This window comes from Mesoplodon densirostris, chromosome 16, assembly GCF_025265405.1.
Source record: "Mesoplodon densirostris isolate mMesDen1 chromosome 16, mMesDen1 primary haplotype, whole genome shotgun sequence".
NCBI lineage: Eukaryota > Metazoa > Chordata > Mammalia > Artiodactyla > Ziphiidae > Mesoplodon > Mesoplodon densirostris.
Window position 1 is genome coordinate 85,968,347 of NC_082676.1, and position 16,960 is coordinate 85,985,306.

General features: G+C 39.4%; 1 protein-coding gene and 1 non-coding gene across 2 annotated transcripts in view; one reads left to right on the forward strand and one right to left on the reverse strand.

The window, feature by feature from the left end:
- SDK1 (sidekick cell adhesion molecule 1) overlaps positions 1-16,960 on the reverse strand; it is an 831,209-nt gene that overhangs the window by 604,632 nt on the left and 209,617 nt on the right. The window lies entirely within an intron of this gene.
- TRNAW-CCA (transfer RNA tryptophan (anticodon CCA)) lies at positions 12,629-12,701 on the forward strand. The gene has a single exon. It is a non-coding gene; the product is annotated as a tRNA-Trp (tRNA).

The window sequence follows — 16,960 nt, forward strand, 5'->3', positions numbered from 1 at the left end:
ATGCGGGATCCTCCGGACCGGGGCATGAACCCGCGTCCCCCACATTGGCAGGCAGACCCTCAACCACTGTGCCACCAGGGAAGCCCCTGTTGGAAGATTTTAATTACAGTTTCAATTTCATTACTTGTGATTGGTCTGTTCATGTTTTCTATTTCTTCCTGGTTCAGTCTTGGAAGGTTATACCTTTCTAAGAATTTGTCCATTTCTTCCAGGTTGTCCATTTTATTGTAATAGAGTTGCTTCTAGTAGTCTCTTAGGATGCTTTGTATTTCTGTGGTGTCTGTTGTAACTTCTCCTTTTTCATTTCTAATTTTATTGATTTGAGTCCTCTCCCTCTTTTTCTTGATGAGTCTAGCTAACGGTTTATCAATTTTGTTTATCTCCTCAAAGAACCAGCTTTTAGTTTTATTCATCTTCGCTACTGCTTTCTTTTGTTTCTATTTCATTTATTTCTGCTCTGATCTTTATGACTTCTTTCCTTCTGCTAACTTTGGGTTTTGTTTTTCTTCTTTCTCTAGTTCCCTTAGGTGTAAAGTTAGATTGAGATTTTTCTTGTTTCTTGAGCTAGGCTTGTATGGCTATAAACTTCCCTCTTAGAACTGCTTTTGCTGCATTCCACAGGTTTTGGATCATCGTGTTTTCATTGTCATTTGTCTCTAGGTATTTTTTGATTTCCTCTTTGATTTCTTCAGTGATCTCTTGGTTATTTAGTAACGTATTGTTTAGCTTCCATGTATTTGTGTTTTTTATGGTTTTTTTTCCCCCTGTAATTCATTTCTAATCTCATAGCGTTGTGGTCAAAAAAGAGCCTTGATATGATTTCAATTTTCTTAAATTTAATGAGGCTTGATTTGTGACCCAAGATGTGATCTATCCTGGAGAATGTTCCATGCGCACTTGAGAAGAAAGTGTAATCTGCTGTTTTGGGATGGAATGTTCTATAAATATCAATTAAATCTATCTGGTCTATTGTGTCATTTAAAGCTTCTGTTTCCTTTTTTATTTTCATTTTGGATGATCTGTCCATTGGTGTAAGTGAGGTGTCAAAAGTCCCCCACTATTACTGTGTTACTGTCAATTTCCCCTTTTATAGCTGTCAGCAGTTGCCTTATGTATTGAGGTGCTCCTATGTTGGGTGCATATATATTTATAATTATTATATCTTCTTCTTGGATTGATCCCTTGATCATTATGTAGTGTCCTTCCTTGTCTCTTGTATCATTCTTTATTTTAAAGTCTATTTTATCCGATATGAGTATTGCTACTCCAGCTTTCTTTTGATTTCCATTTGCATGGAATATCTTTTTCCAACCCCTCACTTTCAGTCTGAATGTGTCCCTAGGTCTGAAGTGGGCCTCTTGTACACAGCATATATATGGGTATTGTTTTTTTAATCATTCAGTGAGCCTGTGTCTTTTGGTTGGAGCATTTAATCCATTCACATTTAAGGTAATTATCGACAGGTATGTTCCTATTACCATTTTCTTAATTGTTTTGGGTTTGTTTTTGTAGGTCTTTTTCTTCTCTTGTGTTTCCCACTTAGAGAAGTCCCTTTAGCATTTTTTGTAGAGCTGGTTTGGTGCTGAATTCTCTTAGCTTTTGCTTGTCTATAAAGCTTTTGTTTTCTCCATCAAATCTGAATGAGATCCTTGCCGGGTAGAGTAATCTTGGTTGTAGGTTCTTCGCTTTCATCACTTTAAGTATATCATGCTACTCCCTTCTGGCTTGTAGAGTTTCTGCTGAGAAATCAGCTGTTAACCTTATGGGCGTTCCCTTGTATGTTATTTGTCGTTTTTCATGTTATTTGTCATTTTTCCCTTACTGCTTTCAATAATTTTTCTTTAATTTTTGCCAATTTGATTACTATGTGTCTCGGCATGTTTCTCCTTGGGTTTATCCTGTATGGGACTCTCTGCACTTCCTGGACTTGGGTGGCTATTTCGTTTCCCATGTTAGGGAACTTTTCGACTACAATCTCTTCAAATATTTTCTCTGCTCCTTTCTCTCTCTCTTCTCCTTCTGGGACCCCTATAATGTGAATGTAGTTGCATTTAATGTTGTCCCAGAGGTCTCTTAGGCTGTCTTCATTTCTTTTCATTCTTTTTTCTTTATTCTGTTCTGTAGCAGTGAATTCCACCACTCAGTCTTCCAGGTCACTTATCCACTCTTCTACCTCAGTTATTCTGCTATTGATTCCTTCTAGTGTAGTTTTCATTTCAGTTGTTGTATTGTTCATCTCTGTTTGTTTGTTCTTTGATTCTTCTAGGTCTTTGTTAAACATTTCTTGCATCTTCTCTATCTTTGCCTCCATTCTTTTTCCGAGGTCCTGGATCATCTTCCCTATCATTATTCTGAATTCTTTTTCTGGCAGGTTTCCTATCTCCACTTCATTCAGTTGTTTTTCTCGGGTTTTCTCTTGTTCCTTCATCTGGTACATAGCCCTCTGCCTTTTCATCTTGTCTCTGTTTCTGTGAATGTGTGGGGTTTCCACCCCCCGCCCCCCCCCCCACAGGCTGCAGGACTGTAGTTCTTCTTGCTTCTGCTGTCTGCCCTCTGGTGGATGAGGGTATCTAAGAGGCTTATGCAAGTTTCCTGATGGGAGGGACTGGTGGTGCATAGAGCTGGCTGTTGCTCTGGTGGGCAGAGCTCAGTAAAACTTTAATCCACTTGTCTGCTGATGGGTGGGGCTGGGTTTCCTCCCTGTCGGTTGTTTGGCCTGAGGCAACCCAACACTGGAGCCTACCTGGGCTCCTTGGTTGGGCTAATGGCGGACTCTGGGAGGGCTCAGGCCAAGGAGTACTTCCCATAACTTCTGCTGCCAGTGTCCCTGTCCCCACAGTGAGCCACAGCTACGTCCCGCCTCTGCAGGAGACCCTCCAACACTAGCAGGTAGGTCTGGTTCAGTCTCCCCTGGGGTCACTGCTCCTTCCTCTGGGTCCTGAGGCACACACTACTTTGTGTGTGCCCTCCAAGAGTGGAGTCTCTGTTTCCCCCAGTTCTGTTGAAGTCCTGCAATCAAATCCCAGTAGCCTTCAAAGTCTGATTCTCTAGGAATTCCTCCTCCCACTGAAAGACCCCCACATCAGGAAGCCTGACGTGGGGCTCAGAACCTTCACTCCAGTGGGTGGACTTCTGTGGTATAAGTGTTCTCCAGTCTGTGAGTCACCCACCCATCAGTTACGGGATTTGATGTTACTGTGATTGCGCCCGTCCTACCATCTCACTGTGGCTTCTCCTTTGTCTTTGGATGTGGGGTACATTTTTTGGTGAGTTCCAGTGTCTCCTTGTCAATGATTGTCCAGCAGCTAGTTGTGATTCTGGTGTTCTCGCAAGAGGGAGTGAGAGCATGTCCTTGTATTCCACCATCTTGGTTCCTATCTCCAGACATTTTTCTATATACAGGTTTTTAAAAATTATTCTATTATAGCAATTCAAACTTGCAGGGGGAAAATTAAGATTTAAGAAAAAAGGTAAAGAATTAAAAATTAAATTTCTTATTAAATTATAAATTATAGCTACCAGATAATGATTAAAAATAAATATGTACAGGAATATGTTTACATAAGATCATTCCCAAGATATAATGGGGAAAAAAGTAAGGTACTAAATAGTACCTGTATTATCATTTATATGTATATACACTGACAAACACATGAAACATTTCTGCAATAATGTACAGAGCGTGTTAGCAATTATTAGCTCTGTCACTGTAGACTTTTAATATGTTTTGTTTTGAGTGGGGGTGGGAGCAGACTTTCACTTTTTGTTTTACAGACTTTGATAATGTCCGAATTTTTCACCACGATACACATACATACATATATATGTACGTGTGTGTGTATGTATATAAAAATATGTTGTTTGCATTCGTTGATTATACATTAATTTAATTAGGAAGACCTATAATGACATAATTTGTCATATTATAAGGGAGCATTACAAATAGAGAAAACCCAAGGGCTCTCATTTCACAACTGAGAAAACTTTAAAGCAGAGAAGTTAAGTAACTTGCATAAGGTCACACAGCTAAATAAGTAGTCAAACTGAACTTGGAGAACAGTTCTCTTGGTTCCCAGACCAGGTTTCTTTCCATACTGTAGCCATAGGGTATAAAGTAATCAAATGTTCTTAAAATTAAGAATGAGAGTCATGAATTTATGAACGTAACATTCAACACTAATGCATATAATTAGAATAATATATGTTTTACTTTTAAATTAAACCAAGAGATAAGCAAAGGGACTCTTTATAGCCTACCATAGTTTGTTTTAACGTAATAAAAGAACTACCCATACTTAAACCCACTCATACTAATGAAAATTAATGTGCAAGCTTTTATATTTTATTAGCTTTGATAGTTCTGAAATAAACTGGTGCATTTTATTAATTTAAACTGTAAGGCTAAATGCATTTTTTCTCACTTTGCAAGACCCTTAGAAACTATTAGTAAAATGATTTTGAGAAAATATCTATCACTGCTCTTTCTATGAAAACACTGATATCTGCCTATTTTTTTTACAGTGGTTTAAAATATTTAAATTATTTTTACATGAAATAATTTCTCAACAACTAAGTATTTAAGAATGAAAAAAAAACATTATCTTATCCTAATTAAGGATCATAGTAATAAAGTATCACTTAGGAGGAGTTCTGAACCACATAAGTGGCTAGCAATTCTACCAGAAGAAGTGTGTGTTGTAATTTGTTAGCGTAAACCCAATTTACTACTGAATTACAGTGAACTTTGGGGAAGTAGAATTGTAATGTTCCTGCAAACAACACCCTCCTCACCCACAAAAAGACAAGGACCCTGCTCCTGATTCCCCCAACAAAATCTCCCACACTAAACACACTGCAAACAGATAACATTAATATTTAAAAACCAAAACAATAAGCTTTCAGAAGTTATAAAGCCTTCCATAATAATTCAGTGCAATATCTAATATACCTAGAATTTAAGTTTTTCTTTTTTTTTTTTTCCCGGTACGCGGGCCTCTCACTGCTGTGGCCTCGCCCGTTGTGGAACACAGGCTCCGCACACGCAGGCTCAGTGGCCATGGCTCACAGGCCCAGCTGCTCCGTGGCATGTGGGATCTTCCTGGACCAGGGCACGAACCCATGTCCCCCGCATCGGCAGGCAGACTCTCAACCACTGTGCCACCAGGGAAGCCCAGTTCTTCGTATTCTTTTTTTTTTTTTTTTTTTTTTTTTTTTGCGGTACGTGGGCCTCTCACTGTTGTGGCCTCTCCCGTTGCGGAGCACAGGCTCCGGACGCGCAGGCTCAGCGGCCATGGCTCACGGGCCCAGCCGCTCTGCGGCATATGGGATCCTCCCAGACCGGGGCACGAACCCGTATCCCCTGCATCGGCAGGCGGACTCTCAACCACTGCGCCACCAGGGAGGCCCCAGTTCTTCATATTCTTAATTCAAATAGCTTTCTAGGTTTGCTAGTTAAATGTGGAGAACTTTATATAAGAGAACTCTGTACACTGACACCTGGAGAACTCCACTGAGGTAAGACAGATCACCTTATAAAAAAGCATTTGGGTCCCATCCATGTGCAAGGAATTTATGACCAACAGGCAACTGAGGAAAGCCTCCAACACGAAGGACAGAGACCAAGAGAAACAAATGTAAAAAAGGACGCAAGTAGCAGCAGAAGCAATGAAGAAAGGAAAAGGAAAAAATGAGTATCCTCAGATAGCTAAGAAAAAACTACTATGAAATGGGGCAGAGTGGGGGTGTGGAACCGAAGAGATTTACAATAGGAAAAAAAAAAACAGATGAAAATAGGATAGTTATCCCAGCAAGTCCAACAGGAAACTGCCAAGACTTACAAAAAGAAATAAAAGACAAAGAGAGAAACTATCCAAGAAATAATACCAAAAGTAAAAAAAATTCCCAGAACATGAACTTCCACATTTTCAGGATAAACAGAGTACCTGATACCATTAGTTTTCATTACAGACTTACAGCACTAATTGGTTTTATACAGTACATGTTAGGCCAATAAAAATAAAAATATTTAAATTCAAAACACTGCTTATACCATAATCCCTTACTGTCTGGGGAATATATAGAATTTATTTTGGCACCACCTTCAGAATAATAAAGTTTATATATTTAAGTCACCTATAAGTCACCCCTTAACATTTCCTTTTCAAGTCGCAGTAATTCTGTTTCCTTAAGTTTTTACCAATGGGTGTTCTTATTCTACTTTTCAATTTAGTTACTAGAGCTCACATTCTTCAGCCCTGTCTACACTTTTTATTTAGCATTACCCTGTACTGGAAATGGGATTCCAATCAGAGCCTGAGCAGCAGTAACTTTAATCTCTAAGTACTGTATTTGATAAGCAAGAGGTCAATGTTACGTGCCACTATGCATCCGGGGTTTTCATGGTGTCCTACCCCATATTTACCACAAAGTTCCGGTTGGCTGGGACACGCGAATCATTACCTCTCACACCTCTACATACACATTTCAATTACTTTCTACCTGTATTGGTGTATTTCAATTTTTCTACCCATTGGAACTCATTCTCTGCCCTCCAGGTATCCTCAGCCTATGTCTGTTCATAGTCTCTCCATCTCCCTCCTTCTCCCACATTTTCTCCGTTTATTGATTGTTTATACTGGCTGAATGGATGGTGCTTTTGAGGACAATGGCTCCAGAAGCAGGGTGCAGAACAAAGAGAGAAAAAAGACAAAAGATGACAGTGCATGGACCGGGCCTATGTAACAGAGATGGAGAGGTAGGAAGACTCCAGTGAGATTTAAACCACACAAGGTTTCAGTAACTCTTGGAATGCAGAGTGCAGAAAAGTCTAGGATGATTCTCTGGTTTCTAGCGTATGTAAGAGGGTAAGTAATATGAGTCCCTTCAAGAAAGAACACAGACTTTTTTATTTATCAAGACTGATGACAATGCTCTTAATTACCTGGAGTTAAGGTTGTAGTTACAGCAGATAAGCACTGAGTTTGGAGACAAGAGTCTGAGACTTAAACCCAGGTTTCTGTTACTATTTAGTGTATGTAAGCTGGGGTGATTGCCAGGATACTCACTTAGGGCACAGTTTACTCACCTCTAAGGGAAGGTGAAGGTACCAGGTAGGACCTAACATACCATGAGTCAGTGACCTCTCAGTAATCAACCTTTCAGGACACAGCTCAATGTCCAGAAGTGCTGCGGAAGTGTGAATGCCCAACCAGCTGAGGTCCTCACCCTGATCCTCCTGGATTCTGATTTACCATCAACAGTAATGCCTAAAAACTTTGGTTTCACAAGCCGTGGAGAACAAAAAGCAAAACCACGAAGAGAAAAAGAAAAGTTATTAGATGTGATACAAGAGCAGAGGAAATGGCAGCTTGTTAATAATCTAACCAAGAAGAAAACACTTAAAAGTAGGCGTAACACTCGACAACCTCATTTCTTTAAAATAGTGGTCCTCAAAGAAAGAAAGCTACAGGCCAATATCACTGATGAACACAGATGCAAAAAACCTCAACAAGGGCCTCCCTGGTGGCGCAGTGGTTGAGAGTCCGCCTGCCGATGCAGGGGATACGGGTTCGTGCCCCGGTCTGGGAGGATCCCATATGCCGCGGAGCGGCTGAGCCCGTGAGCCATGGCCGCTGGGCCTGCGCGTCCGGAGCCTGTGCTCCGCAATGGGGGAGGCCACAGCAGTGAGAGGCCCGCGTACCGCAAAAAAAAAAAAAAAAAAAAAAAACCTCAACAAAACACTAGCAAACAGAATCGAACAGCATATTAAAAGGATCATACACCATGATCAAGTGGGGTTTATCCTAGGAATGCAAAGATCCTTCAATATATGCAAATCAATCAATGTGATACACCATATTAACAAATTGAAGGAGAAAAAACATATGATCATCTCAATAGATGCAGGAAAATCTTTTGACAATATTCAACACCTATTTATGACAAAAACCCTCCAGAAAGTAGGCACAGAGGGAACTTACCTCAACATAATAAAGTCCATATATGACAAACTCACCACCAACATCGTCCTCAGTGGTGAAAAACTGAAACCATTTCCACTAAGATCAGGAACAAGACAAGGTTGCTCACTCTCACCACTCTTATTCAACATAGTTTTGGAAGTTTTAGCCACAGCAATCAGAGAAGAAAAAGAAATAAAAGGAATCCAAATTGGAAAAGAAGAAGTAAAGCTGAAACTGTCTGCAGATGACATGATACTATACGTAGAGAATCCTAAGGATGCCACCAGAAAACTACTAGAGCTAATCAATGAATTTGGTAAAGTACCAGGATACAAAATTAATGCACAGAAATCTCTTGCATTCCTATACACCAATGATGAAAAATCTGAAAGTGAAATTCAGGAAACATTCCCATTTACCATTGCAACAAAAAGAATAAAATACCTACTTAGGTAGGAATAAACCTACCTAAGGAGACAAAAGACCTGTATGCAGAAAACTATAAGACACTAAGGAAAGAAATTAAAGATGATACAAATAGATGGAGAGATATACTATGTTCTTGGATTGGAAGAATCAACATTGTGAAAATGACTATACTACCCAAAGCAATCTACAGATTCAATGCAATCCCTATCAAACTACCAATGGCATTTTCCACAGAACTAGAACAAAAAATTTCACAATTTGTATGGAAACACAAAAGACCCCGAATAGCCAAAGCAATCTTGAGAAAGAAGAACGGAGCTGCAGGAATCAAGCTCCCTGACTTCACACTATACTACAAAGCTACAGTAATCAAGACAGTATGGTACTGGCACAAAAACAGAAATACAGATCAATGGAACAGGATAAACAGGTTTACCCAGAGGTAAACCCACACACATATGGTCACCTTATTTTTGATAAAGGAGGCAAGAATATACAATGGAGAAAAGACAGCCTCTTCAATAAGTGGTGCTGGGAAAACTGGACAGCTACATGTAAAACAATGAAATTAGAACACTTTATTTTTATTTTATACAAAAATAAACTCAAAATGGATTAAAGACCGAAATGTAAGGCCAGGCACTATAAAACTCTTAGAGTAAAACATAGGCAGAACACTCTATGACATAAATCACAGCAAGATCCTTTTTGACCCACCTCCTAGAGAAATGGAAATAAAAACAAAAATAAACAAATGAGACCTTATGAAACTTAAAAGCTTTTGCACAGCAAAGGAAACCATAAACAAGATGAAAAGACAGCCCTCAGAATGCAAGAAAATATTTGCAAATGAAGCAACTGACAAAGGATTAATCTCCAAAATTTACAAGCAGCTCATGCAGCTCAATATCAAAAAAACAAACAACCCAATCCTAAATGGGCAGAAGACCTAAATAGACATTTCTTCAAAGAAGATATACAGATTGCCAACAGACACATGAAAGAATGCTCAACATCATTAATCATTAGAGAAATGCAAATTAAAACTACAATGATATCTCATCTCACACCAGTCAGAATGGCCATCCTCAAAAAATCTACAAACAATAAATGCTGGAGATGGTGTGGAGTAAAGGGAACCCTCTAGCACTGTTGGTGGGAATGTGAATTGATACAGCCACTATGGAGAACAGTATGGAGGTTCCTTACAAAACTAAAAATAGGGGCTTCCCTGGTGGCACAGTGGTTGAGAGTCCGCCTGCCGATGCAGGGGACACGGGTTCATGCCCCGGTCCGGGAAGATCCCACATGCCGCTGAGCAGCTGGGCCCGTAAGCCATGGCCGCTGAGCCTGTGCGTCCGGAGCCTGTGCTCCGCAACGGGAGAGGCCACAACAGTGAGAGGCCCTCGTACGGCAAAAAAAAAAAAAAAAAAGCTAAAAATAGAACTACCATAAGACCCAGCAATCCCACTACTGGGCATATACCCTGAGAAAACCATAATTCAAAAAGAGTCATGTACCACAATGTTCATTGCAGCACTATTTACAACAGTCAGGACATGGAAGCAACCTAAGTGTCCATCGACAGATCAATGGATAAAGAAGATGTGGCACATATATACAATGGAATATTACTCAGCCATAGAAAAGAAACGAAATTGAGTTATTTATAGTGAGGTGGATGGAACTAGAGTCTGTCATACAGAGTGAAGTAAGTCAGAAAGAGAAAAACAAATACCATATGCTGACACACATATATATATATGGAATCTAAAAAAAAAAAAAAGGTTGTGAAGAACCTAGGGGCAAGACAGGAATAAAGACACAGACCTACTAGAGAATGGATTTGAGGACACGGGGAGGGGGAAGGGTAAGCTGGGACAAAGTGAGAGAGTGGCATGGACATATATACAGTACCAAGTGTAAAACTGATAGCTAGTGGGAAGCAGCCGCATAGCACAGGGAGATCAGCTCGGTGCTTTGTGACCACCTAGAGGGGTGGGATAGGGAGGGCGGGAGGGAGGGAGACACAAGAGGGAAGAGATATGGGGACATATGTATATGTATAGCTGATTCACTTTGTTATAAAGCAAAAACTTATACACCATTGTAAAGCAAGTATACTACAATAAAGATTTTAAAGATAATAATAAATAAGTAAATTAAATAAAATACTGGTCCTGAGTCATTAGAAAAAAAGATTGAATTACACTGAGTATTCTCCGACTAAGAAAACATAAGAAAGGAAGAAGGTAGAAAGTGTATAATAAATTTTATGATGATTTCCATCAAAAATGGTTAAATTTAAAAGATTTTAGTCCTTGAAGGTGTAAGATTCAGTTACCTGGAAAACTAATTTATGATCAGCTACCTGGAAAATTCCACCTTATTATGGAAAATGACCAGATAAATGGGGTGCTACTGAATGTGCTACTTTAGTACAAATAAATGAATCAAGTTAAAACAAAAGCCTACTTAATTTCTAGACAGCTTATATTACCTGAACTGCAGAGTATTTCCTGTGAATTCCTTATATGTTTAAAATATTAATGTATAACACTTTGCATTGTTCAGATAAGCATTGTAAGTAGTAAGCCAAAATCATTCCTTTTTCAAGAGTAAACTCTGCCATGTATCACTTCTAACAAATGTCAATACCCAGTACAAATGGAAGAATCAAAATAATGCAATTAATTTAATTATCTACACTAACAGGGATAAAACAGTATGGAAGATCCAAATAATTTTAAATATATTAAAATCACTTATATTTGACTGAGACATACTCAGATAATGACAAATTGAATTACTTACACAGTAAGTATGTTTTAACTAACCTACATTCCCTTTTGGCTAGACTCAGAACATGGCTAGGAAAATTTGAGTCTCTATGAAAAAAATTCAAAAGACAGATTAATGCTCAAATAGCTGGTAAATTCACTTCTTTTTAATTTTAAGAAAATAAAAGTTAAATTTATCCTCAATTTAGCCTTCCCAAATACCCATTATTCAAATAAAGACTAAATCTCCATCACATTTCTCACTACCGTTAAGTAACTGAAGTCAAAATAATCATGAACATTTGAATACAAAATTAAAGGTAAATAAAGGTCTTACACAAAGCACTAAAATAGGGAATGGATTAAGATCACTCCAAAATGTGCCCTTGAATTATTCAAGTAAAAACGTGGGCTTATCAAAAGATCCACATTTAATATCAACTGAAAACCATGTAGTTTGAGGGTAAGCACTTCGGTCCGACAATCAGGAGCGGATCCAATATTCAGAGTAGAGTTCACATTAGTCCAATCTTGTTAGACTCTTAAATGCATCATTCATTCACTGGTACATGAAGCAGAGCTATCTTGGTAAAACATTCTAACGGCATAATTCCAAATACCAGCCATATATTTCCAACAGAGACGATCAACTGTACAATAAAGTTTTTCATTGAGAAACAAATTTTAATAATATTTAGATTTGACCTTCTGGATAGTTGTCTATGTTTTTATACATAGAGAAATAATAAGGCAAGCTAAATAATTCTTTCAGAAATTACGTTATCACACAAATTTGTTCATAGATGTAATTTCAGACTCACTAGCACTCCTCATGAAGTAAATGAATCCTGATATTCCATGTATGAATTTAGCTACCATAGTTTACATTTTTATTTCTCATTCATGCACATATGCTAACTTCATATTCAAGGTAATTTTGAAATAGATGATTGACCTTATATACCTGTCTATTTGAAAACAGGTAACACACTGTCAATAATATCACAAATAAACAACAGAAATACTATTTCCCTCTACTGTTCATTCTATCCATTTATTATTTTCCTTTGTAGAACTTAAAGATTCACTCATGTTTTATCTATCCCTTCTTTATTCTTTCTGACTTGGTTTTCTTATTTCTCTCATGGTTCACAGTCATTCTAAGAACTAGTCATTAGTAGATGTCTTCTGTAAGCTACAATATAGGTTAATAATATGGTAAAAGACAAATTTCCTCTTAGTAACTTGAAAAGGCCTAAAATTTTAATAAGCATTTAGCCTTAAAAGAAACAAAATCCATGAAATTTCATTGGAAGTGTTTAAGCAGGAGGGTGATGAACATCTGTAAGGGATATTATAGAAAATGTTTTTAAACAGAAAGATCTAATCCTTGCTCTTAGGCAAGTCAAAATGGTCATTCTAAGACTATGGTTTATTGTATTATTATTTTTAGGGACTTCCCTGGTGGTCCAGTGGGTAGGACTCCATGTTTCCAATGCAGGGGGCCCAGGTTCGATCCCTGGTCAGGGAACTAGATCTCACATGCATGCTGCAACTAAGAGTCCACATGCCGCAACTAAGACCCGGTGCAGCCAAAGTAAATTAATTTTAAAAAATAAATCTAAAAAAAAAGACTATGGTTTATTGTACTATTATTTTCAAATGCATGCAAATAAACTCATTGCCATTTTGAGCTGATATAATTGGTACTTACATACAAATCGCTAGTGAGAGCATAAACTGATGCTAGGTTTGGGAATATAATTTAATAATACTTTTTAAGTCTTTAAAAGTTCTTACTCTTTCTTCTAGTTGTTAGATGCTCAGAACTCTATCCCAAGGAATACTCTTAGGTATAGAAATTCTACCCATAAAAGTGTTCATCACATAGTGAAAAGTTAAAACTCAAACTATACAATGTTGAATTATGGCTCATTTATATGATGGAATACTATGTCTTGACGTTAAACAGCTGCTTATAAATAATGTTTAAAAGAAGGTAAAATAGCTATGAGGTGAATTATGTTTAAAAAGCAGGACATACAGTTATATATATAGCATGATTTCAACTATGTAAAACTACAAATAAAAAGTAAGGAAGTATACCAAAATGGAATGCTCATTATTGGAGTGAATCACTCTTTTCTTCTTCATACATTACTATAATCTCTATAAGGTTTCTTTTAAACTTAGGGGGAAAAATAAAGATAATTGCTATAGAATTAGTGACTTTTATTTTCTATTTTGGTGGTGTAGCAGAGTAGCTGAATGGCCGTGAGTAGGAGACGTACCTTCGTGCATCTCTAACGGCTGAAACGCCTGCCAGGTCTGTAAGGTGAAGGCCCCAGGTCCGAGCAGATGAAGCACTGGCACAGCTGGCGGAGGGCCGGCTGCTGCCCTAGGCCCTGAGGAGGTGCTCACACCACCACGCACTGCCCGACAGACCAATCCCAGCACAGGGGTCAGATTAAGCACGGATTACCTACATTTCTCTGGAGCGATCCCATGATGCCCTCAATTACTAGTTTGGGTGGTTTGCTTATTTCGCTGCCAACTTCCGCCCACAAAAGAACTTCAAGCACTCCAGTTATCTGACATTATGCAAGTTCTTAGCCCCACGTAGCCCTCTCCATGCAGTAAACGTATTCGAATTCTACCTGCCCTGCCCTCCATGCCCTACCACTATGCCCTCTGCCACGCCTCGACATCCTCAATGTCTTCTCGGAATAGCCCCATCACCTCTTCCTTTAACTGAAACCAGGCTGTCCCCAGAAGCCCCGTGGAGGTGGCAGCCGTTTTTTTTCTCCACACCCCAAATGCCATTGCCCTGAAGACAATATGCCATGGCTGGTTACAGATTTTTTTCCTCACTCAAACTTGCAGCAAATTTAAAGAACTAGCCTTAAATCCTTTGTATTATTTTCCTATTCCTGTTATAACAAATTGCCACAAAAATCAGTGGCTTAAAACAACACAAATTTATTATCTCACCATTATGGTTGTTAGAAGTTCAAAAAGGGTTTCGTTGGGCTAAGATCAGATTGTCGGCAGGGCTGCAGTCCAACTATTTCCTTGCCTTTCCAGCTCCTAGAGGCCTCTTGTGCTCCTGGCTGGGGGCCCCTTCCTTCATCTTCAAAGCCAGCAAGCGGCACAGCATCTTCCACCTCCCCAACTCTGCTCCCATCATCACATCTCCTTCTCTGACTTCACCTCCTGGCCACCCCTTCCTCTCGATGATGAAACGTTAGCACTGAGGAGCTGTCTTCTTCCTACTGTCACAGTTTCTGTCATCATTCAACGTGCACACAGATGATCCATCCTTCACACTCACCGCCCATTTCTTTGCTGTCATCATATCTGAAGAACTTTTCCTCCATCCCGACCTGATCGCCTCCTTGCATGAGTATACTCTAGAGACCTTAACAAAATCTCAACCTCAAGTATCCTGCTACGTCCCAGGCTCACTTTCTCATTACCAGGGCCCCTGAGAGCTCTTTCCTGCAGTACAACTGGGGCTGTGCAATTAGGCAGTCCTGCTCACACACTGCCAAACTACTGACCTCCATCAAGACCTTCAAGCCATTGACCTCTAGAACATCTTTACTGGTCATGTCTCTGTTCATATCCTACCTCAGCCCTACACAGTTTAGATCCCACTGTCCGTCACTATAATCATGCCCTTATAAGCACCCCTAACTTCCCTGTCCTCTCGCCCTGTATCCCAGACAGCTGGAAACCCCCAATATCAATTAAACCAAATGCTCTACCCCCACCTCACCTGCACACAAACAGCTGAACATGGTTCGTGAAAAACACAAAACCAAGCTGGCTCAATCTCACTTTAAATGCCATCTTTGCAATGATAAATCCTGAAATTATTTCCAGCCATAATTTCTAGAAGTCTAGATTCCTAAATGCAATGAGTACACCAAGTGCTTAGGTTTTATTTTCTAAATTCCATCTTCCACTAAAAGAAAACCACGGCTCCTTGAAGGAATAGTTGATTCCAGCATAAACATAAGATGATCCTGGAAAATGTATTTGTGTCAGAAAGCAAGAAAGTACTCAGAATGATTGGGGCATGTCCAAAAGCTACAGGACCCAGCCTGAAGGGGTTCTCACTGTCCAAATCTTGGGCAATTTGAGCATCAAAATAAATAATGATGGTAATAGATACAAATAAACATATAAATAAATGGGAGAGAAGGAAAGTTCTTCCTTACAGCAGAATGCCTGTTAATAAATGAGGAAGGAATAATGAAGTAAAAAAAAAAAAAATCACCATTTGGCAACCACTGTAGTGGTGACTGATTGAGGTGGGAGTCATCAATGGATGCTAACGTTGGTGGGGGAGGTTTGATGAGAAACAGAATATGGGTGTAGTCTTGGCTTATCTCCCGACAAAATACTTAAATTACAAAGGGAAAACTGGTGACCCAGTGATGGAGGCAAACATTGGCAGTCGTGGGATATGGTGACATCACGTGCCTCCTGATGAGCAGTACTGAAAAGAGAAGAGTATCAATTAGGTGATATTTCTGCCAAAATTCCAGCCCTGGGCTGGATATGAGGAAACACCGGACAGACTCAGGTTGAGGGACATCCTGGAGAATGATAAACCTAAACTCTTTAGAAATGTCAACATCATGAAGATGGGAAAAGACTAAAAAACCAATAAAGACTAAAAGACAGGAGACACAGCAACTAAAGGTAACATGGATACTGGAGCAGGAAGCAGAAAGAGACGGTAGGATGGCTGGTGAAATGTGAATAGGTTCTGTGGACAGGACTGACAGTGTTATATTAACACTGACTTCCTGATTCACATGGTTATACTGTGCTTATGTAGGTGAGGGTTCTTGTTTTTTGTTTCAGGCTTTTTGTTGTTGTTGTTGCTGTTTTTAACAAATGCAAGCTCACCACCCTTCCCTACAAAAACATCCTCCATTACTCAGGAGGACAGAGCCTCCACTTAGAGTCCAAACTCTCTACTATGCCTCTTAAAGCCTCTGGATCACCCCGCTGCCTCTCCAACCTCAGCTCCAACCGTTCACCCCAGCTACTACCACCCACTTCCCTAGGACACTCAGCTAGTTCTGCTCAGGGCCTTTCCATGTGCTGCTCCCTTCTCTAAACGGCCCTCATTCCATCATATTGGTCAGGACTCGGCTTGAACGTCACCTTTCCCAAGAGGCCTTCCCTGACCACACCAAATGTCTTCAGCTCCACCCCTGCACCCTGCTGTTTTCTTTGAAGCACTTAACACTACCTGTTGCTCCATAAGGTTTGTATTCACTTGCTTATTGTCTGCCTCCTACGTGAGGGTGTAATTCTTACAAGGGCATCCTACGCATCCTAGTATCCCCATTACTTACGTGCCTAATACGTGGTGGGCGTTTAATAAATATTTGCTGAACTGACACATTAACAGAAATGTACGTATAACAAACGTTTACAAAAGAGAAATAGAATCATCTGAAGATGTGGATTCACTATAAATGGGAAAATAACAGGGTTAGTGACACTAACCACTAGCAACATCAGGACCAGACCACCAAACCAGAGATGTGCCATTCATACTAGAATTGACGTAATTATAGAATACTGAAACTGAAGACAGGTTTATAGCAATTTAACTGACAACCTGCCATGTGAACACTAGTAAAGGTAAGTAGAGAGAGTCTCAAGGAAAAAGCCTTTCAGAGCTGCCCAAATGACAAATATCTTCATAATAATATAAAGTTAGATCTGGAAGACATACATAGGATTCAAAACTGCACACTTCAGTGG